Source organism: Phalacrocorax carbo, unplaced genomic scaffold, assembly GCF_963921805.1.
Source record: "Phalacrocorax carbo unplaced genomic scaffold, bPhaCar2.1 SCAFFOLD_73, whole genome shotgun sequence".
In the NCBI taxonomy this organism is placed as follows: domain Eukaryota; kingdom Metazoa; phylum Chordata; class Aves; order Suliformes; family Phalacrocoracidae; genus Phalacrocorax; species Phalacrocorax carbo.
Genome location: NW_026990539.1, coordinates 11195 through 33157, shown reverse-complemented (window position 1 = coordinate 33157; position 21963 = coordinate 11195). Strand labels below are relative to the sequence as shown.

The window sequence follows — 21963 nt, the reverse complement described above, 5'->3', positions numbered from 1 at the left end:
CTGGGAGAATGACTTGTCTTTATGAGAGGTGATGTTTGCCGACGGAGATTTGGTTATCCTGGCCAGGTGTGAATCACTCCTGTCAAAGGACTCCCTTTGTTCTGTACGGCTCACGGAATATTTTTTTCTGCAGACACTTCAGCATTTATATTTACCTGTCCGGTACCAAGCCCTTCATTAGTCACCATCTAAGTTTATTCAACAGAGATTCACCCTTACTGAAGACACTTTTGAATCGTTTTGTTGTGCGCGTGTGTGTCTCTATATCTTAAGAAACCTGATCTCTACCTTCTGCAGAGCTCCCTGGCCCTGCTGGTTGAACCAACTGCAACCAAACCTGTGTCGTGGCAAGACGTGCGAATTCTTCAGTCCCTCATGTGCCAAGGAGAGCATAGGCGAGCCCTCAGATACATGCAGGTGATGAAGCTCTCGGCCTCCAGCTGTAGCGAAGTGCGGCTTTTCCTCACTGTGCTGTTGTCCAATAGGTAAAGAAATATCTGCCACCATTTTGGCACTCAAATACTGTGAGAGGTGGAGAACAAACACTAGAAATCACAATCCCCTACACTTCCTTTGAACTTTGAGCACAATATCTGGGGGGCATCTTTTTGGTGATACCATTAATATGCCTTTACGTCTCACAAAATTAACTACAGGTGCATGGCGGAGGCTTGGGCTCTGCTGCAGGAGCACACCACTCAGTTAAAGGAGGAAGAGCTATTAAAAGACATGTATGACATCTGTCGGGAGATGGGACTAGTGGAAGACTTTCTGAGGCTGCCTTTCACAGACTCTGAACAAGTAAGTGTGGGCAAGAGGAAAATCTGAACCCCGTCTTTGCCAAGAGAAGAGGCAGGGTCATCATATATGTTTTCAAATGTGTTATTTCTCATAGAAGTGTTTGGAGAAATTTTTACGGACTCGTGAGATTCTTTTAGCCCGGCACCTGCAGCGTGCCAACTGTACGGCAGCCCCACAGCTGAACCGGGCGATGAACGTTCATCTCATGGTAAGCGTAAAAGTCCTGCCAAGTGTGCAAGGTTCTCTCAGGGGTTACTAACTAGATTTAACAGTGCTCAATAAGAATCCTGCTTTCTTTATCACACCCTTCTTTGAAATACTTGCAATAAGCATCTGCACCTTTCGTTACAGCTGAACTTAAAAGTTGAACAAAAAATTTCACTTCTCCAAAGCGACCCTGTGAAGTTGGAAATTCTGTGTTCAGGGCTGTTGTTGACTCCACGTCAAATAGTTTGTTTGTGTCTGAGGATTAAATAAGTGTCGTGGTTTAGTCGGCAGCTCAGCCCCACACAGTCGCTCGCTCACTGCCCCACTGTTAGATGGGGGAGAGAATCAGAAGGGTAACGCTCGTGGGGTGGGATAAGAACAGTTTAATAATTAAAATTAAAAGAAACAACAGTAGAAATGCAATGTAAAGGAGAACAACGAGAGGCGCAAAGCCCCGGGGGAGGGGGGAAGGGAGGGGAGAGGGGGAAGGAACCGCCGAAACAAACCACACGCGCCGCAGCCGCCCACCGACCCAACGCCGCGCCGCCTCTGCGCTGCCACTGCCCGCCCTCAATATACTGGTCATGGTGTCACATGGTATGGAATGAACCTGCCATTGGCTAGTCAGGGTCAGCCGCCCCCACCATAGCCCTGCCCCTCCCAGCCCCGCCCCCCCGCCACGCGGCAGAGCGCGGGAAGCCGGAAAGGCAGCCGCCCCCCACGGTGAGGAGAATTAACCCCTTCTCATCCAAAACCAGCACAATAAGTATCTTTCCTGCCAGCCACTCTTACCATTCAGATATTCAGGGACGTACGTTACGTAGGGTTCGGATGATTGGAAGTTGTTTGGGTCACTGTGGAATGAAGAGTGTGTTGTATGTCATCTCTGGTATCTCACACGCAGCTCTGGGTGCCAACCCACAGGCAACATTTGCATCATGGGTTGTTCTTTTTATTATTTCCTCAAGTTATAGCGTGAGGTCTGCAATTCCACAGCTTTCGTTTTACCACTTTTAGGACAGAAATTCTTACCTAACTTCTGAGTCTCAACATAGGCAGGTCAAATTCTGTGTTATGTGAACTTCTGTTGTGGTTCTGTGATCCATTTGCTGCTTTCCAGAACCGTAGTTTCCCAGGGAAGCAAACTTGTGGGGTGGTTCTGGAAGGTTGAGGTCCTGCGTTTGAAAGCTTCCATCCCGGGGGAAGGGGTGTGTAGGTAGCTTTCTCTTCCTCATTTTAATCCTCACTTCCTTTTGTCCAACGTAACCCGCCGCTGCCCTGGAGATTCAGTCACCTGGGGCAGCGGCGTTTCAGGAAAAACAAGGGAAAGGCTGCTGTTTTGTCAGCCACGTGAAACTTGTGGGTGCTGACAAGCGTGTCAGAATGAGGTTCTGCAGGGTGCCGGCATGGTTTTAGCTTAAAGTTGTAGGTTCTGCTATTATTCTAGTCTTCCTTCCGCTTGGCTAAAATTCCGGGTGAAGCTGGTGTGCGCTGATGGGCAGAATTGGCTGCCGCTCTGTGCAGGGGGTGTATTTTACTGCACCTGTAGAGGAAACGTATTCCCTAATTCGAAATAGCACCGACAGCTCCGTGCTATGAACTTCTTGTAACATTTAACTTCTTGCTTTACGCTTCTCGTTCATCAGAACGATCGTGCTCCTCACTGGAGACAGAGAGCAGTTGCCAGAAATTCTCTCTCAGCCCAGCATGGCAAGACCCTTCCTAGAGGTCAGAGGCAGCTGGCTGTAGAGAGAGCCAAGCCTTACCATCTGCCTTCGTCCGGACCAAGAGAAGGTAGTTTTTAGGGGGGGAATATAACGCACAACTCACCATCGCTTTGATTGCACAAGGCTGATCGTTTTTCCCTCGTGCTTTACAGCTGCAAGACCAAAGCCAATCTCGACAGTAACAAAACCAGCTAATGCAGGAAATGTGGATCCAAGGGCACCTTTCAGCAGTCGTGTGTTGGCCAAAGTTAGAGAGTTATGGGTAGGAAATGAGCAGAAACCCAGTTGAGAGAGAGTTTTTCTGTTATGATAATGTTTGCTATGCAAAATACATATATTTATATTATGGTAAATATGTTTAGAGAATTTAAGATGGCTAAAACTAAAACCCTGATTACCATCAAGCTATTGGCGTATGGATCTTGCTAGACTTGATTGTGTGATCAAATAGTAACCTTTTCCCACTTGCTGCCATGTTTCTGCTTTGTTTCTGCCTTATTTACTTAAAAATAGGCAGAATGATAAAGAGCAGGAAAGAGGCCAGTAGCTGTCAGATGAGTTTCCTACAGGTGGTGTGGCCAAATCAACCTCAGTTCTGGTATATTTGGCCTTGAGGGCAATGAAGGTCAGTTACTGCCCTTCTCTGCTGTCCTTTTGCCATGAGAAAAGACCAAGACCTTGGGCAGATCGTACTATAAGGGCATGCCCGGCGTGCAAATAAGGCCGCAGATAACTGAGTAGTTTAATCCCCCATCAGAACCTCTTCTCATGGAAGATGACTCTCAGGGTTGTCAGTGCACTCCATTTATTTGCTGCAATTTCATCCCTTCCCATGTAACCAACCATAACTAGCTTCTGGTGGGGAAGACGCAAGCTCCAGGCAGAAGCCAGCCCATAGCCTCTTGTGAGCAATGCTTGTAACCTCTTAGCCTAGGCCAGTCGGAAAATGCAATGAAATAATAGAATTTCACGTGGTAAGATTGCATTTGTTTCTTATGTTGTTGGTACTTTTGTCTTCTGTGCAAAACTTGCAGGTTTCCATCGCAGGAATGCTGTTCTCACCAAAGCAGTCACGATAATGAGTGCCTTTGAGATGCTCGGAGAGAAATGTTCTGCGGTTCCTTCTGAATTACAGCTGTTCCTCAAATAAAAAGCGTTTTCCAATGCACTGAGCTGTGTGGGTGACCCATACGTGAGGCAGAGGGAAAAATGCAGGTGACGGTGCCTGATGTGCCTGTTGGTTCAGGTCACTCACTCCTGGGCCGTGCATCACCCGGCGTGGTTCAAGAGCAGGCTCATCCCACAGCAGCCAACGGTGTGGTGTGCCTTGCTCTTGAACTTGGTTTAAACCCAGACTAGACCGTGAGTTATTAGTGAAAGCCTGATTGCTGGTATTTTGATACTACAATTGTAATGTTAATGGGCAGGGAGAGAAGGATGCAGGAGGGAGGTGTGTGACAGGCTCAGGGAAGAGCCCATGAGCGACGATCGGGTATGGTGCGAACAGAGGCTGGGTGCCCGTTGTGCGCCAAGAGCTCTTCAAAGCCCCCCGCACTCGGGAGAACCACAAGCTGTGCCAGGTGGGATTAGCACAGAGTGGTGCTACATGGAGTAAATGGGTCGCAGTGATCACCCAGCGGGCTTGAATAGGAAACCCCCGTGGCCCAGGAATCCTGGAAGTGACCATGGGCTGGGCAAAGGGCAAAGACCTTGGAATATCCCCAGAGGAGGGGGTGCCACGTGCTGAAGAGGCCCCACTGTGGAACAAACTGCCAGAAAATGAGCAGCAGTGTGCCCTGCTCACTGATGGGTCCTGTCGCCTTGTGGGGAAGCATCGGACGTGGACCATGGCTGAAATACAGATATGGGCAGGCCCGGCAATGGACTATATCACACTCCCACAGAGCCGCCAAGGCAAGCGCCATGTGCTTACAGTGGTGGAAGCAACGCCCGGCTGGCGGGAAACATACCCCGTGCCCCACGCCACCGCCCGGATCACTCTCCTGGGGCTCGAAAAACAAGTGCTGTGGCGACATGGCACCCCAGAGAGAACTGAGTCAGACAACGGGACTCATTTCTGAAACACCCTCACAGACACCTGGGCCAAAGGGCACGGCACGGAGCGGGTGTATCACACCCCCTGTCACGCACCAGCCTCTGGGAAAACAGTCTGGGTTCTTCCTGCCTCAGGCAAAGGCAAACCCATTCGTGGCACTGCTTTTGCTCGAGGACCCGGGTGCACTTGGGGGTGATGCGGGAGGATGGACGAGTCCCGATACCGTCTTTAAACCAGAAAACAGACACAGAAGAGCCTTGGCTGTCACAGGAAAGTTCAGCGGTATCTCCACCCCCAAACACCAGCTCTCCCAGAAAGGCGCTCTCGTTCCTCAAGTCTTCTGCAACGGGAGAAAGAAATGGAAATGAGCAAATAAGAGCAGGCATCAGAGAATGAAAGAGCATTTCAAGAAGAAACAGATCTTATGTTTGCCCTGCTGATGCTTCCACGTGCCCAGAGCTCCTCCTTGCCCGAGGGAAGCCTTGCCTGCAACCTGAGGAGTGCCCAGGTGGCCAAGGAGGGCAACAGCACCCGGGCTGGTATCAGGAATAATGTGGCCAGCAGGATCGGGGCAGGGATGGTGCCCCTGTGCTCGGCACTGGTGAGGTCACACCTTGCATATTGTGTTCAGTTTTGGGCCCCTCAGTGCAAGAAGGACACTGAGGTGCTGAAGCGTGTCCAGAGAAGGGCAGCGCATCTGGGGAAGGGTCTGGAGAGCAAGCAGGTCATATGAGGAGAGGTTGAGGGACCTGGGGTTGTTTGGTCTGGAGGAGAGGAGGCAGAGGGGAGACCTTATCGCTCTCTACAAGTACCTGACAGGAGGTTGTAGTGAGGTGGGGGTTGGTCGTTCAGGTTACTAGTGTAGAACGAGAGGAAACGGCTTCAAGATGCATCAGGGCAGATTTAAATTGGGTATTAGGAAAAATTTCTTTGCTGAAAGAGTGGTCAGATATTGGAAGAGGCTGCCCAGAGAGGTGGTGGAGTCGCCATCCCTGAAGGTGTTCAAACAATGTGTAGATGTGGCAGTTCAGGGCATGGTTTAGCAGACATGGTAGTGTTGGGCTGATGGTTCAACCTGATGATCCTAGAGGTCTTTTCCAATCTTATTGATTCTATGGTTCTATGATCCTCTTTGCTAAAACCCTCAACCAACACCTTGATCTTGCTAGAGTTCCCTCCACCCGCCTCTTGCATCCGTAGGCACTGCCAATCACTACCTAATGACTAACGGAGGAGCTAAGAAGCTCTCAAGGCTTTCCATCTCATCCTCAAGGGATGTCCCTGTTTCTCCAGTTACCATTCATGCATCCTAAACACACCAGCTGAGGCAGCTCACCTTGGTGAGGGGAGGACCTCCCCGAGGCACCTCCGTGCTCTTTGAGGTCGGAGCGCTTGTGCAAGGCTGCAGGAGGAGTGCGTTTGGTGCCCAGCACTGTACTGCAGGTGGTTGGTCTGCAGTGGGCGGGGAACGAGACAGGGCTGCTCCCAGAAATGGCGTGGGAGGGGAGGTCCGGGGGTCAGGGAAAGCAGGGTGGACATTCAGGGTGATGGTGTTTCTCTTCCCAAGTCACCATTACACGTGACAAAGCCCTGCTTCCCTGGAAACGGCCGAGCATCTGCCTGCCCATGGGAAGCACTACACAGCTCACTTTGGGAGTCTCTGTGGTGCCATTGGCCAGCGTATTTGGCTGTTAACTGAAAGGCTGGTGGCTTGATCCCACCCAGGGACAGATTCATCCTTCCCTGCCCATGGCAGGGGTTTGGAACTAGATGATCTTTAAGGTCCCTTCCAACCCAAACCATTCTCTGGCTCTATCAAAAGAGGAGGTTATTCAGTCCCCTCAGCAAAGGCCGAGGAAGGAAAGCAACCTGAGGCAAATTCCTTATTCTGACCCTTGATTTTTTATGACTTTCCAATGCTCTCCCCCACCCCGCTCAGGGGGAGTGAGCGAGCAGCTGGGGAGGGGCTTAGCGGCCAGCTGGGGTCAACATGCCATTTAATTTGCCTTGTTTCTACGTTTAGTAAATCCAGCAGCAGTACTATGCTCTCAAATAATTTCTTCTTCTTCTTGATGACAGTAAACTTTATTTCTTTAACGTTATGCCTCCCATACATTCTTCCTTGACAAGACAGTTGTTTCTCCGTATTATGTTCTGGCATGAAGTTTTTAGAACAGCACTTTCCCTCTCCTTTCTAGCTGTTACCATTTAATGGCAACACAATTACTCGCCACGGGGAGGAATGAGAGCCTCATTCAGGCTGGAAGGCACCTTCCTAGATATCTGTAGGAAACATCCTACTTGAAGCAGGATCACACCAGCTTTCTCATGGTTTCATCCAGATGGGTCTTTGAAACTTCCAGGGATGGAGGCAGCGCACACTCTCCGGGAAACGGCTTCCCATCTCTGACTGCCCTCACATTGCAGCAGTTTCTCCCTATATTGAGCCTGAGCCACTCGTGTTTCAGCTCGTTGCCTCCTGTGCTCCTGCCTTGCACCACAGTGTCTTCTTGGAAGCCTCACCACAGGCGATGCAAGCCTAGTACATCCTCCCCGCAAAGCCTCCATGCTCCAGGGTGTACAAGCGCTGCTCCTTTGGCCTCTCCTAAGAGGACAAGTGCTCCAGCCGTGGCCACCTCTGTGGCCCTCCAATGAACTTCTGTGTCCCTCCAGCTCGCCCATGTCTCTCTGACACTGTGTAGAACCAAAACCTGGGCAAGTCCTCTGGGTGTGGTGTAACAAGCGCTGAGCAGAGGGAGATAATCACTTCCCCTGGCCGTGCTAGCGCTCCTACAGCCCAGGGTGCTGTTGGCCACCTTTGCTGATGGCTCATCTCTTGCCTAACGTAACCCAAAGCCCTGCAGACCCTTCCCTGCAGAGCTACTGCCCGCCGAGGCAGTCCCTGGCCTGTGACACTGTCGAGTCTACATCCACTTTAGGAGCAGGACCTTGGCTGAATCTTTCCTGGATACCATGTGGTTGGTAACAAAGAGGATGGTGACAGACCACGAGCAGAGAGGATGGTGACAGACAAGCCAACCTGAGTAAACCCAGTCACCTTCTCCTTCAGTCAGCCAGCAGTGGGATCCAAGAGAACACGGTCTGGGGCACGGCCTTTCGCTCCTCTGCACATCCTTTGGGCACTGGGGAAAGGTGCACGCGACGTTTGCGTTTTCCCCATGCTCAGGGAGCTCCCTCAGGCTCCACGGCCACTGGAAGACAATGGGGAGTGGCTTCCCTGGGACACTGGCCTGCTCACTCAGCTCCCCGCGATGCTGCCCCTCCTGTCCCATGGGCTGGGAAGGATTGCGTTTGCTCAAGTGAGCCCTGGCTTGATCCCATCCCCCGCTGCCTGATCTCCTCCAGAGTCCTGCCCTGAGTCCCAGAGGCCGGGAGACCTTGCTGGGGAAGGCTGAGGCAAAGAGGGCACAGAGAATCTCACATCTCTCTACCCCTGCCCTTACTAAATCCAGCAGTGCCCACAGTGTCTTTGTTTCTCCTTTAACTGTTCCTGAAGTAGGAAACACTCCTTACGGTGCCCTTGAGTTGCCTTTCGAGTTCAGACTGAGTTTGGAACTGGACCCTTGCTGAGTTTGGAAGGTGCTGCCCTTGAAGACGAGCTGTGCTGAGCTCTGCAACCATGTCACAGCTCTGGCTCTTCAATGGAACACCACATGCCCGTTTGGAGAAAGGAGATCCTTCCCTGTCACCTTCCTGCTGTCCTGTTTAACGATGGGGCAATATAAGTGATTGTCCTGCCCAAATCGTTTCCTCACAGGAGAAATAACAGTGCTGGAAAGCCGTGTCTCCCCCCAGCTGAGGGGGGGAGCATCAGGGATTCCTGCAGGCTGTTTCACAGCAGGTTCCCCCGGAGCCCCAGGGACACCTGGAGGGAGCCCCGAGGGGCAGAGAAAGGGCTGCCTTGGGCTGTTCCTCTGCTGCTGAGCTGGGCTGGGCTCCTGGCGTGGAGGGAGCTGCTGGCAATGAGGCAGCGCTGCCGAGAGACAGCTCTGCCCAGGAGCAGCTCCTCTGCCAAGCGCAGCAGGGCTGAGGGCACTGCCTGCAGGCACCGAGGGCAGAGGAGCCGGGCAGGGAGAGGGGAAAGGCAGCCTGGGGTGGGGGGATGCTGAGCGCTGACTGGGGGAGAAATCTTCGCCACCCTTGACACGGTAAGTCTCTGGCTGCAGGACAAGGCGGATGAGAATCCTGGCGGCATTTCTAGAGCCTGCCCATCCCATGGCTGGTACGGACTGGCAGGGTGGCTCGCAGCATTTCTTAGGCACAGAGAAGGACATGCTTCCGAGCAGGGCTTCCCGCTGCACCAGCCGAGGGACGGGGCAAGCCAGCCCCCTCCTCCCTTCTGCCAGGGATGGCTGCAGTGGGATGAAGGTGGGTGCGCACCCAGGGCTGCCCAGGGCTGTCCTTCAGAGCAGGGTCTGACTTGCACGTGGTTCGAAACTTCAACAGCCAAAATCAACACTGTCACGAATATTTTGGGGGTGGGGGGCTGGGCACAAGGTGGTGCATGCTGAAAGCAACCCTTTTCTAAAACCTGATACTAAAAATAATCCCTCCCAAAAGCCCAGAGATACCAGGGTCAAATAATAGCACTCTACGACACCACACCGCTCCACCTAAAGCAGGGTTACAGACATACCAGAGACCCACCTACAACAGCAAAACCAGTTTTATCCATGGCTGCCAGGCCTGTGCAGTGGAAACAAACTTCCCCTACAGGAAAATGAGGGATCCTTCTGCATGACAGCCTTCCTAAATCGTGCGTCGTCAGTGCCGGGCTGTCACGACAAAGGAGCCCCATAAATCGAGTCCTGCAGCCTCCTGCCAGAACGTCTGCCGAGCGTGATGCGAAGGGGAGAGGGCATCAGCTGCCGTTGTCCTGCTGTGTTTGCATGCCTCCTGCGCTACCACCAACCCCAATTGCCAGACAGAAGAAAATGCCACCAAAACGGTGTGTGATGCCTTGCACTTTACTCCGCTTTCAAGACCTGATGGTACATCACAAGCGATTGATACCAGCACCGATCATCTCCCTGTGCCGAATCTGGGCCTGAAATGAAAGCTACAGCAGGAATGAGGAACATGCAAGGCTGGAAAAAGTTTAATTTGTCTTGGTGAATGAAGAAAAGTTTGTAAAGGAAGAAAATTTCTCTTGAATACAGGTAAATCAAAGAATAAACTACCTGACTGAAGCGTTAAGCATTACATTTCAGTGTTATACTATGTTTGCAAAAATCTGATCCTCACTATTAATACAAGCATTGTATTTTACTTTTTCCTTTCCTTTACTAGCAATTTTTACTTATCAGAAAAAAAAAAAAGTAGAAATAATTGATTACATGCATCCTTATGACAAGATTTTAATAGTTAAGCATTCAAATAATGCAGAAACTCTTGAAATAACCAGTCTCCTATTTCATTCCCCTCAAATCAGCCAGATCCGGAAAACTTTGTGAAGTTAACATCAAAATAAATTTTTGCTGTCAATGTCTTCTTTCTTCAAAGGTCAAATTTATGCTCTGCAGATTCTGAAGTGTACTGGGTTCCAGTGCTAGGAACATGCAATTGAGAATGACACCATTTATCTTCCTCAGCTACACCCAGATTTCAGTTCGCTGTATTTAAACTGAACATGCTTCTGCAGTCTGTTATTCCAAATCTGTTCCAAAATCCCAACTGATGTAAAATACTAAGATTTTATGGCAACACCACTTTAAAACACCAGCATTTTGAATCATACTTAACGCTGTGCAATGAAGTAAAGCAGTCACGCAAAGCCCAAGCGTTGCAAAGCGTGGCCGCTAGTTACCTTAGCATCCTCACGCCACTGCTTTAATGATGCAAAGCATTACACAAGGAACTAGGCAGTAAAGAATGAATCCCATAAATCTGCAGTTTATAAGTGGCAAGCTTCCTCACAGGATGTTGCTTCCCTTCTCATGGGGGGTCGGGTTGGGTTGGTTGTTCTTTTGTGGGTTTGTTGGGGTTTTTTGGTTTGGTTTGGGGAGGGGGGGTGTCCCTTTCCTTTTTCCTTAGTCTGGAAAACTGGGAAGCTGGGTCAGTTGTAGCATTATCCCATATGGGAGAAGATAGAAGAAGGTAAAGTAAAAACTACAGCAAAATGAAACATTGCCCTTCCTAAACTGTAAAAACTGGCCTTCCAGGAATCAATTGAGAGAGCTGCCTTAGAAATCTCCTTCTTCAGTTGTCTACTCAGTGCATAAGATGCGGAAGTCAGAAGCAGTGAGGAAGGAGATTAAATAGGTTTAGAGTGACTTTGCGGAACAAATGGAATAGATTCCAAAGATTGCTGCTTAGGGTCTTGCTTGCTGGATTCGCTGCGTACAAAACAGCACACTGGGAACAACTGCTGTGATCTGCACTTTGTATTTCCCAAGGTTTGCTTTCCAAAAGGCGAAAAGGAGAGTCTCCTGCTCTCTACAAGTTCAGCATTCAGAATGCTGTCTTATCATTTGTTTTCTTTCTGTATACTTCAACTTTCTGGATATAGACAAATATAAAAAAGGATCTCACATTCAAATGCAGCATGTCCCTCCTTTCCCATTCTCACACCCTACCATAACATGACATGTACCACATATTCTCCCTGCTAAATAGGAGAGGATTGTAATTCAGAGTTAAGGGAAAGAGTTCAACATGCTCTCATACACTAAAAGAGTAGTATTTACTGGATTCATACACCAACATTAATATCACCAGATTAAATTCTCTCTATGGGTTTGATTCAGCTCCTGAGTCACTGACAGAGCTCGCATTTGCTTTGCTGATGAGGCATCAAACACAACATGAAAGAAAGCATTCATCTGAGAAAAATACTAAGCTTAGAGAACTGTACAGAGAAACCCCACCTGAGCCAGTTTAGAAGCAACATGCATGTAAACCTGGGTTATCGCTGCCCAGATTAATTAACACTGCCAAGGGTGAAGAACTTAGAAAACCCTTGCAAATGTGTGGATATCTATCAGATACCACTGTGATTAAAATTTGTAATAAGTCATTCGTGAACTTTTAGAAAGAGATGTTTTAAAGCTACTTCCTTAATTCTGTGCCGTATAAAACCACGGTACTTCATCAATCCCTCCAGAAGCTCACAGAAGTTTCCTGGGACTTTGCTAAGCGGTACAGCATATGCCTCCTGTCTGCACGTGCACTGGACCCCGAAACCAAACTGCCAAACTTATTAGCATGGCGTCACTTCATGTCATGCCGTATGTATCTGTGATTCGTGTGTGCCAAGGGCTCCCTCAAGGGAACAGCCTCCTCACCTTCCGCCTTACGCAGCTTCTTACGCAAACGTTTCCAATGAGGCACAACTCCTAGATATATGTATCTCAGATAGGTGGCATTGATCCAAAAAATTTACTGCTCAAATTCCTCTTTACGGGAGGGTCAAACCCAGCTTTTGGACAGCTCTACATCTAAATTTTAAAATCTGAAGTCGGGAAATGTTCTCATTTGTCGATTCGGTTCAGATAAGCTTTTTCTGAAAAAGACATAGGTGTCCAGGATTTTGGTTTGGGTCAACTTTTGGCACTGACGGTGCCTTCGGTCGGACCCTGCGGGTACCAAACAGAGAAGCAGCCGTGAGAATTCACGGGTCACAAGAGCACGTCAGTGGAGAAGCACTTGCATGGCAGCGAGCTGGGTGCGCTGCCTGAAGAAGCTCTCTGGCCTCTCTCGGTGTGCAGCAACTCGCCAAGAACAAGCAAGGGATGGTGCGGCTGAAAGGCACCTGTCCAGGGCAGGTGGCAACTAGGGTCCCACCTGGACAAGCCTTTCCTGTAAGGAGAAGCCATTGCTCCCCCCATCCAGTCCCACCTCCTCCCACTGGCACCAGCCAACTCTTCAACTTGTGCAGGCGGCTCAGGGGCAGTGCCAGGACAGCCTGCAAACGCAGCGTGAGGCCCTCCAGCAGGGCAGGCTCTCAGCACCCGCTTGTGCTCACTAAGAGCCCCCGTGAGCTCACGCCCGAGACCTCTGCAGGCACCTTTCCCACTCTGCTTCCATGCCATGCTGACAGTTTGCACGATGACTGGGAAGACACAGCATGCAGGACCAAGCGACCCTGTTAGAAGCTTGCACAGAGGACCTGGGGCACTCTGGGGGAGAAAATACTCATTTAAATTAAAAGAGCTGGGTGTTGGCTTTGCAGTGCCTCTCTCTGCCTGTGGGCATTTGCTCAGTGGGAGGGAGGGTGGGGGGTTAATGCAGCCCCTGCCCACCCCGCGGGTGGCTGAGCTGGGCTGGGGATGGCTTATGTCCACAAGCAGGTATTTTTACATTTAAGATAATATCATTCTATTTTTATAAATAATAGATTTATTTTTTTACAAATAAATATTTTGAAATTATAATATTTGTATTATGTATACGTCTATGTATAATATCATATACATATACACACAGACATAGATATGTACCTACGCATCCCACCACAAATCCACACAGGGAAAGGGAAGGGGGTGTCAGGAGGGACCGGGATGCAGGAGAGGGGTGACATGACCCCGGGGCCCAGGACTCACCGCAGTTCCTGCTCTCTGCACTGCCAGGCACATGGCACAGCTCAGGCACTTCTGTCTCTCTCGGTCTGTCTGTCTGTCTGTCCCTCCCTCCCTGTGCTGCAGCCCCGCTCACCCGACTGCCTTCCACCTCAGGGCACCCACGGGTGCCTCACAGCTCACACGGGTCCCTCACAGAAAGGAGACCACAGCAACAGGCTGTAGGACAGACAGGGAGGAGTTAGAAAATACAGGCAGGGAGTCAGACAGGGAAAGAAAGAAAGAAAAAACCAGTGATGGGAGATGGGAAGAGAGTAAGAATAGCAGTTCTGGGCAACTGCCCCCTTTCCTGATCACTGCCCAGGAACTGCTTGCACCGTATCCGATGGTCGCTCATGGGCTCTTCCCTGAGCCCCTCTGACCGTACGCCGGCAGCGTGGCGTTATAACCGTGCCAGGCGCTCTCCAGCACTCCCTGACCATGACCACCAAAGACCTCTCTCTAACAAACCACCAAGTGCCTCCTCTTCATAAGCGAGCCACCAAACGCACACACAAGCACTGCTCTCTGCCAGGAGAGCCCTCACTAGCAGTTTAGATTAGCAATCAAGACTGGCAAGCACACTTGACAGCAACACTCAGTTCCAGGAGGACAAGACATGTAGATAAAATCTAGCCACTGCTTCACACCAGGAAAGTGATAAATGCCGGTCTTTTGCAGGTCTATATTTCAATATTGCTGGAAATTTTTTCAGTTTTCAAGTCCTTTAATGACGGTTCCCGGTTTTTAGTATTTCGTATAAAACCAAGATGTTGCTGCTGACCCCACCTATTGAATAGCTGCGTGTTTTAATTGCCCAAGCCTCTGGCTGAGTATTCATGCCATTGAACGTTACTCACTGAAGGTGTGTGCGTGAGGCGTGAATCCAACCTTCGTACCCAGGTGGCGAATAGGAGTTTCCCCAGGGACGGATCCAGAGCAGGGAATTAAGCTCTCACTCTGCACTGCGCTTTGGAGGAGGAGCGGGTTTGTGCCCCTTCTCCGAGTGGATGGTGAGCTGAGGGGTATTTCGCCCTTAGGGAACCTGAAGTTAAGCCAAAGAATGTCGAGTGAGTTCAAAACCCTGCCCAAGCCTTTGGAACATCCCGGCTCTATTCACTGAGGCAAAGGAGTATTTTAGTTGAGCAACACTTATGCTGGGTAAAATGAGAGGGTGAGAGGCTTTTGCTGCTTCAAATACTCATGGAAATGTCATTTTAAACGTGGTTCTTCAGACGAGATAAGTCTGCACCTCTTTTCTTAGCAGGACAAAACTTCTGAGCCTGTTCCCAGAGATAGAAAGAGCAGAGGAATTCCGTGGAGTTCCATGGTGGAGGGGAAAGATCCCAACCCAAAGGGTGCCGTGCTGACAAGCAGTGGGAAATACGCGATGCCAGCTCTTCCTGCGTAAGTATGGAATGAATTGGACTGACCGAGCAGTGAACAAGAGAAACCACGCGCAGAAGTGTGAGTGGCAATGCAACCGAACTGGCCAGCGCCTGTAGTGACGGGGGAGGAAGCACTGTCATTGCGTCTTAATCTTAAAATCTGTGATACTGTCTCATGTTGCAGTAGGGTGGTCCCCGTGTTCATGCCCCTGGAAGCTGGTTAAACCTGTGCTGTGCTAAGAACGTGTATTTCTGCAAAGCATTTTGGTGGTGTTTGTAGCGGAGTCGTTCTCTTGGAGAGGTCGTTTTGGTTCTGTTTGATGTGGCAAAGGCTCCTTGCAAAACGTAAGAAATTGCCGCTGGGCTGAGATGTCCCCCCCCTCTGACTTCTATGAACTCCCGTGTGTGGAAGGGACGGAACTTTTCCTGTTGCTGTAAATTAAGAAAACACTCCTGTGTGCTGAGAGGAGCGGCTGTTTTAAACTGCGCTTGGTAGCACTTCTGTTTTGCTGCCATGGATCTCCTTCTGGAGAAGCTGTAACACAGGCTCCTTCCCTTTCTAAAATGCAATCACTCAGAGACGAACTTGATCGGAGACTAACTTGGTGCTGCGCCTGCAATGTACATTTGCCGCCTGGCAAAGGAGAGGTGGGATTCCTTTCACCTGATTTCTAGCTGTCCAAAAGTTATTTTTCTGGTCTGAGCTAATTTCTTGCTTGGTCAAAGGAAAGGGAGAGTTCTGCAGCAGGAAAATTGTTCCCCCCTCCCTCTTCTGGTCTTGTGGCTCTAGAAGAGTAGTTTAATCTGAAGGCCTATGTTTTAGAAGGCGAATGTGGAGTGAGAAGAATTCCACCTGTTCTCTTCCTTTGATAAAATCCAAAGCTTGGAAAAGTTTTCTTTGAGCCATCTTTAAACTTTTCTCTCCCACCAGGCCCTCTCCCCCTCCAGGGAAGCTTCTGTGCGAGGAAAGAAGGAAAAGCCTCCCTTTTTGCCAGAGGAGCCATCGCCCTCTTCTTCCTCCTCATCCTGCTCTGGTGATCCTAGTCCAGATGAGTTGTTGTGTCTCATTTGTGAAGATACAATGTCCGATGCCGCTGTTAGTGCCTGCTGTGGAAACAGTTCCTGTGACGGATGTAAGTGCAGCTCCCACGGTTGTTACTTCAAAACATCACACCTGATCTTCTGAAAGCAGAAAGAGGAGATCAGGGAATTACTTTGTCACCAGCTCTATTTAAGACTTAAGCAGAGCCTGAACAGGAAAGGACTTTTCTCACTTAAAGGGAAAAAAGGCAGGAAGCTTTTTTCCCTTTTTACGTATGTAGTTAAATCCTCTTGACAGGTGGAAGGAGGAGTTTGAGAAGAGAGCCTAACTGCGCAGGTGATTACAGTATTAGATATCGAACGCGTTTGGTTTGTCCGCAGCCCTTTCCCTCACACAAAATTATAGAGCCATCTCTGGTGCCTTCCTGTGGTCTGCAGCCAACGGGGAGCTGGGCATTTAATCCACACTCCTCTCCACGGGAGAGGTGGTTAAAAACTTCAGAGCTGTGCCGGTTGTAGCTGGGATAGAGTTAATGTCCTTCAGCGTCGCTGGCAGAGTGCTGAGGGCACACTGATGTTTCAGCTGCTGTTAAGTAGCGGCTCCGTGTCGCTAAGTAGCGCCTCTGCTAGTCAGGGGCCTCTCCAGCTTCCCGAGCTCTGCCCGACAGGTATGAGTGGCCGCGCCAGGGACCCCTCTGCCCGCCCAGCTCCATCAGGGGTGATGCCCAGGTGCGAGGGCAGAAGGAGGCCCCGAGCCGTGCGTCAGTCGGCCAGAGTGAGTCGGCCAGCGTCAGTCGGCCAGCATCGCCTGCCCGCACTCAGCTGGCTGGCGTCAGTCAGCGTCAGCGTCTGTTGTCGGGAGTCAGTCAGGACTTAATCCTGTCGGCACCGCTGACCCCCCGTCTGGGGTGTGGGGCTGAGCGCGGTGGTTCAAGTGCCGCCTTAGGCCCGTCAGTCAGGGTGGCTGTGTCAGCCTTGGCTGGCAGCTGTCACCTGCCTTTGGGCACACGGTGCCGTGTCCTGCTCTGCTGAGGGCGGCTCCTCATTCCCTGCCTGCTTCAGCTCGTTTTCCTGCTTCCACGTGCCTGGGCTTTGCTGGTTTAAGGCAGTGAAACGAACTTAATCAGGCTTCCCTTAACTTTGTGTCTTCTGCCTAGTGAGCCGTCGGACAGAGCTTTGGAGGAAGACTGGTGACAAGCCCCTGCTGGTGGGGTGGTGTTTTACTGGTGTGGAGGAGAGGATACTTCAGTTGGTGGGAGCGAGTCCCCAAACCCCGGGGCCTGTCGCGTGGGCTGCCAACGTTTCCGCAGCTCCCCTCGTCGGGCGGCTGTTTGCAAGGGGTGTGTTTGAGCACTGGGGGTTCAGCAGCCGCCGGGCCCTGGCCCTGGGCAGCCTGCTCTGGGGGACCCTGCCTGCGCAGGGGCTGGACCAGCTGCCCCCAGGGATTCAGGAAGGCCTTTCTCTCCCTTGTGACTCCGTGACTCTGGAACTGGTGCTGCGAGGGCCCAGCGCTGTGGGAGCGCTGGGAACGTTGTCTTCCCTGGGCTCTGCCTCTGTCGGGACGGCTGCGTGTGCGCTCTGCCCTGAGACACTCGGCGCCTGCGCCCGCCTGTCCAGGTACGCCAAGCAGTGTGCAACAGAGCACACTTTCAGGAGGGACCTGAGGAGCTTTTGCTAGCTTGGCCGCGTTGGAGAGGGACTGCAGCTCCTGCCTGCAGGAATAGTCGTGTTGGAGAATAACCCTAGGAGGCAGCTGGGTAAAGGGGCTCTAGTGTCAAACGCTGATGTGTCTCGGGTTTGGGTTTGTTCATGTAAAGGGAAATGAAATCTGTGGTCTGCATCAGATACGGGATCGGGGCTGTTGGGGGCTGTATTTCTGGGGAAAATGTCACTGAGCCAGTCATGAATAGTAATTCAAAAAGCTCTATAATTGTGATCTTTCCCTGCTGTTCAACAAAGCGGATGCTGTTTTTCTCAACAGAGCATAGTTTTTCTTCCATTTCTTCTTCTTTGGCTTCTTCCCACTCTTTGTCCTCTTTCCTTAGACAATGTGACCCGAGCAGTGTCAGGCAATGGTGTCCCTTCTCTGACCACCAAGTAACGCTTCCCTGAGATCACTTTAGCTTCCACATCTGGCTGAGTGAAAGAATGACGCCCGTCAGCCTCAGCCTCCCTCCGTGCGAGAGTGAGCCTCTACGTGCACGAGGGAGTCCAGAGCTGACTGAGAGTGCCTTGGGTGCTGCCCTTTCTAAAAGCGAAGGGGTTTCTTGCAGCTCTCCTTGCAAAGTGAGTGTGTGGTTTGACACGTGCATGAGCTAGCAGGACGGCTTACGGCCACAGAATGGAGATGGGCAAATCCCCTCTCCTTCTCCCCGGTGCAGTGTCCTGCCTCCTTCCTTGTGCCGGCTTTTATGCTTGCTGGCTCTCTCTGCAACCCCGTTTCACTCTCTAAGCTGGTGGGAAACTCTCTGCTCTTGTGGGTGTGTTCCCTGTCTGCTTGGGGAGTTAATGTGGCTCCTAAGGAGCTCTAAAACGTGTGCAGGTCAGGGCAAGGGAAGGCACAGGGATACAGGAGCAGAAGGAAGGAGCAGATGGAGAGATGGGGGCAGCAGCAAGGCCTCTCTTTTGGTGGCACTGAAGTGAACCTGGTTTGTGACATCACGTCTGCAGCTGCGACTGACCGTATCTTTAGCTTTTCCTTCAGTAAGCCCGTAACATTGTTGGCCTTTGAATCTGACTTTCATGTACTACATGTCAGTCAACGGTGACATCCCAGAACACTGACTTGGCTGGATGTGATTCTGCTCAAACATGTAATTTCTCAACTTTTTCTTTTTTATTTATTTTCTGGAGCTTTTTAATGCAAAACTCACTCTCTGACTCGTGCCGCCTTGCTTGACTTGACTCCAGTGTCTTGGGCTTTTTTCCCATGTTGTTTATCCTGTCAGTACACCTGCGTCCCTTTTTGTTGGTGATCTTGTAGGCATCAGAAAAGCAAAGGATTCTGCTTTTGCTCTGCTGTGAGATCCAAACCTGTCCTGAGTGCCCTTTTGTTAAGGAAAAGAGCCGCAGGAGGTGGCCGGGAGATTATTCACGGCAAAGGGATGAAAGTTCTGTCAATCTCAGAAATGTCGATGGCTGTCAGGAGCCTCTTTTGGCATTTTCTTCTCTATTCACAGTGAAGAATGCGAGACCTCGCGGCTCAGGTAACGAGCAGCCTGCTGCAGTTTCCCGAGGTGACCATTCAGGCTCTTGGGGAAGATGAGCTCACCCGAGGGTCTGTGCTGCGTGGGCGGTTTTCCAGAGGTGAGCCTTTTCCTTGAAATTGGGTCTTGCTGTGAAGTTGTTACTGCCTGGAGGTGACCTGAGGCACGGGGTCACAGCATCAGCTGTGTCAGGTTGGTGCTGCTCAGGTGCGTCAGGTTTTGAGAGAACAGAAAGGATGAGCTATGACAAAATGATGAAAAATGTTAACATTAAAACATTAGTAGAGTTAAACTTTGAAAGGACAACAGCCTGCGGCAGTCTTGAGCTATTAAAATAACACGGGCAAGTCAGTGAGCCCTCCTCAACTTCTAATGGAATGAAAGGCAGTTTACAAAAAAGTCCTGGTGTGGTTTTGGGCTGTATTTATTGGTACCATCATAACATCCCGTGCAGAACTAGTTCTCCCACAGTGTTAGAGAGGCAGCCTCCCCTGCTTTTTCTTTCCTAGCCTGACTAAAAACAGAAGGAAGAGGAAAGCCCTGTTAGGCGCTGCAGCCAGGTTTGCAGAGCATTTAATGGGACGCAGAGGAGTGTCCCGGGAGAGCTGCTGAGAGCGGCTGAGCAGATGAGGTAGCTGACTTTGTCGGTGATCTGAAGGCAGCGCCGGGGGCCTGCCTGGGTGTCCGGGCTTCTGCTGAGACCATGTAGAATCTCTCTGTGTGACTGTAAGTGCAGTAGTTGAGTTAATACTCCCTTTGTGTTGGAAGTAGTTCAGTGAAACTAAATGTGCTAACTTCTCTCTGTGATCAGCGTGTGTAAAAGTTGAAATTGGCTCCCGCAGTGCCCATTTTGAGGTAATTCCTTGTTGAAGTCCAAATCCCTGCCCAAAGTAGGCGTGTGTTGAGCAAAGTTAGTCAACTAGAAAAGAATTGGCTGAGATTTTGCCATATTTGAAGTATGCTTTAGGAGTTGTATTCTCATATGTATTTAGATGATTTCTAGCAAAACCAAGCTGAATATGGTATAAAGACTAGAGACCAATCTATTGTAATCTTTATCCCAAACAAGCAGAATTCTTCAGTGCAGGAATGACAAGTCCAAATGCAAAATCATAAGGTGGTTCATTTTACGATGCATTGGTTGAGGATTCAGTGGGTGATTTTCAATAACCGACCCGAATTCGGTGAGCCTCTCTTGCTCTGTGAGCTACTTCTGTTGAAGCAAAGGGGCAGTGATTGTGATTTTCCCGTTGTTTTCAACCCTCTCTTGGGAGTTTGCTTTAGCCAGCCTTTTCTCTTCTTCCAGGGAGAGATGGGCTGGCCTGGCTGGCGTGTGGCCCTCAGCTGGAGGTCGTGAGCGCTGTGACGGGAGAGCGGCTCTCTGCACACCGTTTCAGTGGAGCCCGTGAGCAGCCTCCCACCATCCGCGTGGTGAAGGAGGTTTCCTGGCAGACGGGAACGGGGCTGCTGGTTGGCTTGAGAGAAGCAGAGGGAAGTGTTCTCTGCCTGTACGACCTTGGAACATCGAGCGTGGTTACAGCAGTAGTTCTGCCAGGAAGGGTAGGTGCTTTTTAATGGGGGAAACGTTGTCAGGTGCTGCATAACGTTGTTTCAGGAGCAGCTTTGGAGCGTCTCTTTGCTAGGACGTCCATTGTCTCTATTGTGTCATCATACTGTCACTGCAGAGTGTCCAGTCGAGAGCACCTTGATGTGAAATCGTGGGGTTAACGGTACCGTTATCCTTTGAGTTTGCTGAGAGTCAAACAAGTTTTCTGGTTTTGCAGTAGAGCACGTAGTTACCTCATTCTCCACTTTGACAAAAAGGCCTTGAAAACTACCTTTTTTTTTAGCCAGAGTGACAAAGAACTCGTCCTCACCCTGCCTTTCAAGTGTTGGTAACATACATGTCCTGAATGGTTCATTATGTCAGAAATACTGTCTTTAAAACATCTCAGACTTCCATGGCTGTGCTGTAGCTGACTTCGGCACATTCCCAGGAGTCTCGGACTAGCAAGCAGGTGACTTTAGAGCAAAGCACATTTTTCTGTTGACTTAGGATGGGAAAAAACAGGCTTCACTGCGTTACCTGGCAGGTGGTTACAGACTGACTTTCAGCCTGAAGCCCTTGAACCTCTGCTTATTGCATATGGTGCTTGTGCCGGTGGGATACTCTGGTGTAACGTTGCTAATTTTCCCTGCCTTCTCTAACCCATAAACTCAGATGACGTCCTTTCCCCTCGGCTCCTTATCTGAGTGTAGACAAGAGTCACCTTAAGGTAATGGAACATCAAGGTTCCCTCTGTCTTTACCACCTTAGAATCTGCGACAGATAAATACTTCCGTATTACTCAGCTTTCCAGAGCGTGGTTTGGTTTGACTTGCTAGAATCCAGGCGGGGTTTGTTTGTCTGTAGCGCTACAGTGTGACTGCTGGCAGTGAGCGTTTGTGTGGTGGTGATTTCTAACGAGCTGAGCTGGGTTGGTGCTCCGCTGTGTGGGTTTGCCGATCGTCCTGATAAATCTCAGCGTTTGAGATGGAAAGGCAAGCTGTGCGCTGACATAGACGTGCAGTCATTCAGACTTGTAAAAGCAAATCTGAATTGAAAACATTAACGGTATAAATTGGTTTATAACGGTTGCATGTTTCAGAGCTCTGGAATGGTATTTTCCCCACTCTTGCTGGTTTGTGTGAGGCAGAAGGGCAGCATGCAGAGTCAGGGAGCTGAGACAGGATTTCTGCGTTCGTTCCCAGAAGGAGCTGGCAGCAGTGTAGGAGAGTGTGCAAAGCCAGTGGCTGGTGCCGTGGGAAAATAGGCAGTTCCAGGAGCTTCTACAGGGAAAACTGAAGCGTTAAAACTGGGAACCTGTATGCAAAAGTGGAAAAGGTGGATTTGGGGCCAGTTGTACAACAACCAAACGAGACCTTAAAAGAAAAAGAAGTTAACAGCAACACGGGAACTTT

General features: G+C 50.3%; 2 long non-coding RNA genes across 2 annotated transcripts; both read left to right on the top strand.

The window, feature by feature from the left end:
• The first annotated feature begins 297 nt into the window (after positions 1–297).
• Positions 298–2798, top strand: LOC135311463 (uncharacterized). The gene is made up of 3 exons (XR_010371086.1): positions 298–417; positions 657–801; positions 2655–2798. It is a non-coding gene; the product is annotated as an uncharacterized LOC135311463 (long non-coding RNA).
• Positions 2799–18529: 15731 nt separating this feature from the next.
• LOC135311445 (uncharacterized) lies at positions 18530–20477 on the top strand. The gene is made up of 3 exons (XR_010371076.1): positions 18530–18609; positions 18976–19102; positions 20309–20477. It is a non-coding gene; the product is annotated as an uncharacterized LOC135311445 (long non-coding RNA).
• The last annotated feature ends 1486 nt before the right edge of the window (positions 20478–21963 follow it).